A 4405-nucleotide genomic window follows, 5' to 3' on the forward strand; every position below is an offset into this window, starting at 1 on the left:
GATTGATAGATTGATAGATAGATAGATAGATAGATAGATAGATAGATAGATTGATAGATAGATAGATAGATAGATAGATCGATAGATAGATAGATAGATAGATAGATAGATAGATAGATAGATAGATAGATAGCCAGTACTTATCTAACAGTCAGGTGGATTATATCTAAATTTCTGGATAAATGGCAGAACCGTTGATTTAACGAAGACCTGCACAACAACAAAAGCAACAACAGCATCACCAGCAGCAGCAGCAGCAGCAGCAGTAGTAGCGTCGTTCTGTACTTATTAACTAGTCTTCAGACTTCATTTGCACCTTGAAAATCTGAAATATAAACATCGTCATGGTTATACTGTCAGAAATTTCTCTAGTGCATAACATGCCTATTTACCTGAGTTTCTGCATACGTACGTATTTATACATGTATTTTTTATGTATGTATATATGTATGTATGTATGTATGTATATGTTCTCTTCTATCTTTAATTACTCGAAGACTTCCAGTAAGAAAGTAGCTGGTTTCTAACCAAGGTACAAAGCTTCAACCTTTGAATGTAGATAACAAAAATAATGTTACATTTCGAACTTGAGAAATTTCTTGCATATCTCTACAATTCTGCTTACAGATTGCATTCGTAAGGGACATGCTAGCTGCTTGATGCTTGTTCTGAAAACCCTTGCTTCTTCCAATTGGCACTTAAGCATTTATTCACAAAATCAAGTACATTAATTATTACTGTTATGTAAGTATGTCTCTTCTGTATTTAAATTCTTCCTCTGAAGAAAGAGCAGGTTTCGAACAAAGATGCAAAACTCCATCTTTGCAACGTAGATGACGAAAATAATGTCACATTTTAAATTTGAGAAAAGTCTTGCATAGTTTTACCGTTCCGCTTACAGACTGTATTTGCAATGTGCGAATCAATATGATTTCTTTTTCTGAAAATCAAAGCTTATCCAAATTGACAGCTGGGCATTAACTTATAAAACCAAGTGCTCCAATTATTATTGGCATAAATGTAAATTTGTAACCCGGATATAGAAGCTGGAGGTTTCGAAGTAGTTGTCCATAATTATCTTCTTTGTCTTTGATTTTCAACGAGATATTTACACCAGCAGGACAGCTGACCTTTATGTCGGTACATACATTTTCTTGTGTATCCCAAATAACAATATCCGGCGTGTTACGTTTACACTTGAAAGATGCTTTGATGGTAATGTTCCATCAGTATTCCTTGTGCTGATATTTGCGTACGTATTCAATAACAGGGGTATTCTCTGCATTTATTCCATGGCAGTCTTTTTTCCGAATGGCATTGTATATTGTTTTTGCAACAACATCAGGTCACATACAGCGATAATACCTTGATGATATTTTTGGTCAGCTATTAATCACCTGTGTGATGTCTTCCACAGAAATATGACATAATCTACATTTACAGATGCATCTTGGAATTCCAAGGGCTTTATTGTCTCTTTTGTTGATTAGGTATTCAAGAGCAACCTTCTGTTCTTGAATTGCAAATGCATAGCCGTCGAAGTGCGATGTAGTGGTCACGAGTCCAAGACAGGCTTCGCTTCATGTCAATGTTACTATCTTCAAGTCTACAAGAAACATACTCATTCATGGTTTATTTTTCTTTTGGTATAGTGAGCGTTTCACCTCTAGGCCTTTTTTTGAGGTATGCTAGTCCAGCTGATTTGGGGTTGTATGGGAGTTCATCAGGAACAAATTGCTACAGATAGTTACATATCTAGACATGCTTATATATATTTAAATGATAAACTTCTGGAAAGTTTTACAAATTTTTACAGTCCCAGTGATTGATTGGATCTGTAGTCTTCGAATTAGCTTTCTCCTTTCTGGTTTTGAGAAGCCTAATTTCTCAAGATTATTATTTAGCCAGTGTGTTACATATCCCAGGGCCCCAATAATTACAGGTATAAACCTAAACTTGTAATCTGGATAGAGTAACTGTAGATTTCTCAATAGTTCAATGTAGGTTTCCCTTTTTCACTGATCTTCAGCTTTATGCTAACATCTGCTGGGAAGTATGTATGTATGTATGCTTGTTTGTATGTATGCATTTATGAATGTACCTCTACAGGTATGTGCGATTGTATGTAATTATGTATGTCCTGCCTAAATAATACCTTCAACGTATGAAACTATTAGTAGCTCAGAGCTATATACTGTGTAAATTAAACAATATACATATATATATATGTACGTACTTATGTAAGTATATATGCATGTGTGTGTATGAATATATACACATATACACATACATAAATACATACATCTATGTGAATATAGTATGTGTGTGTGTAATTTTGACAAAGGGTACTTACACCTTGTCGCTATACAAAATGCACTCGACTGACATCATAGATGATACGAAAGAGTTGTCTCTTCTAGTAGAACATTGAAACGACAATAACCAATTTGTTTTCAATTGTTAGTGTCCATCACTTTTAGCTGCCATCCATTTGACAGTGTAACAAAAAAGGAACGTACCTGAAGTTATGTATACAGGTCAGTCGGTATAAGCAGCAATCACTTAGTTCAGCTTCATAGACCGTTATATGAATCTTATTTAGATAAGATGGTTTCAAACAATCTTAAGTATATGTTACTTGTAACATGTTATGAATGATGTGTAGATATGGTTACATGTGCCAAAGTATGTAGCACACGCGTACACACAAACATATATATATATATATATATAACGTGAAGTATATTTGCCACTTAAATGTGGCTAACCACTAATGGTGAATGCTACTGTAACTTGTAGCCCCAGGAGAACACCTCCAGCTGGCTATTGGTACACAAGGCACAGAAAGTGTTCCAATAGCCCACTGGAGAAGGTGTTCTCCTGGGGCTACAAGCTACAGTAGCATTCACCCTTAGTGGTTAGCCACATTTAAGTGGCAAATCGTTACAGCGCCGGGGAAAATGCTTAAAGGAATTTCTTCCGACTTTACGTTCTGAGTTCAAATGCCACCGGGGTCGACTTTGTTTTTTATCATTTCGGGATCGATAAAATAAGTACCAAAATTGCTGGCCATGTGCCAAAATTTGAAACCAATATTTTATAGACATTGACTTGATTCGTCGCCAACATCGATTTGTTGGCGATCTATTACAATTTACATGTCATTAATATAAAATGACTATTTGCGTTTGTGCCAACGTGGAAGTTTTTAAATGGTCTCTTGACCTGCAAGGAATAGCACCCAAATCTCCATAAGCTCGTTCCCTATTGTCCCTATTGTGGAGGTTAATCGATTATATCGACTCCAGTATTTAGCTCGTACTTTATTTCATCGACTCCGAAAGAATGAAAGACCATGTTGATCTCAGCGAGATTTGAATGTAATGAGTCGGAAGAAATGCTACAAATCTAATGATTCTTATTTCTTTATTGCCCACAAGGGGCTAAACATAGGGAGGACAAACTAGGACAGAGAGAGGGATTAAGTCGATTACATCGACCCCTGTGCGTAACTGGTACCTAATTTATCGATCCGGACAAGGATAAAAGGCAAAGTCGACCTCAGCGGAATTTGAACTCAGAACGTAACGGCAGACGAAACACCCGTAAGCATTTCGCCAGGTGTGCTAACGATTCTGCCAGCTCACCGCCAGAATTGGTAGACTGCGATAGTCAGTATGTCCGTTAACATTCCATTTTGGTGTTGGTGGTGGTGGTGGTGATATATAGAACTACAGTACCGAATATGTCATGTCATTTATTTTAGAATTCAGTCAGCTCCGGTTGAATGATTTTGCATGCTTTGAAGTGAAGAAACGGAAATTAAGAATTTGATTGTGAATTTACTGCTAATATTTTAAAGTTGGTGAAGGTGACAGAATCATTAGCTCCGGGTAAAATGCTTAGCGGCATTTCGTCAGTCTTAACTGCCTGAGTCCAAATTCCTCCGGGATTGATAAAATAAGTACCAGTTGTAATAATCGACTAACACCTTCCCCAATGTTGCTGGCCTTGTGTCAAAAGTTGAAACGAATATTTTAAAGTAGGTGACAGTAGATATTACATAATACTAATTTGAAGTTTAAGAATCACAAAAAGAAAAAAAAAATTCAAAAGGTGGACTGACGAGATGCGAACTACTTATCTGTCGCTTGCCGTGCGATCATATTACTGATGGCACTACAAAGCGAAGAAATGTACTGCGCACAAAATAAGAGAAACAACGTATGGAGTCAAATTTAAGAAGGTGGCTAATCATATGCTCTCAGGTGTAATCGATAACACGGTTGTCTGGTAAGTGACAAGTGGAGGCGCAATGGCCCAGTGATTAGGGCAGCGGACTCGCGGTCATAGGATCGCGGTCATAGGATCGCGGTTTCGATTCCCAGACCGGGCATTGCGAGTG

Source organism: Octopus bimaculoides, chromosome 5, assembly GCF_001194135.2.
Source record: "Octopus bimaculoides isolate UCB-OBI-ISO-001 chromosome 5, ASM119413v2, whole genome shotgun sequence".
In the NCBI taxonomy this organism is placed as follows: Eukaryota; Metazoa; Mollusca; class Cephalopoda; order Octopoda; family Octopodidae; genus Octopus; species Octopus bimaculoides.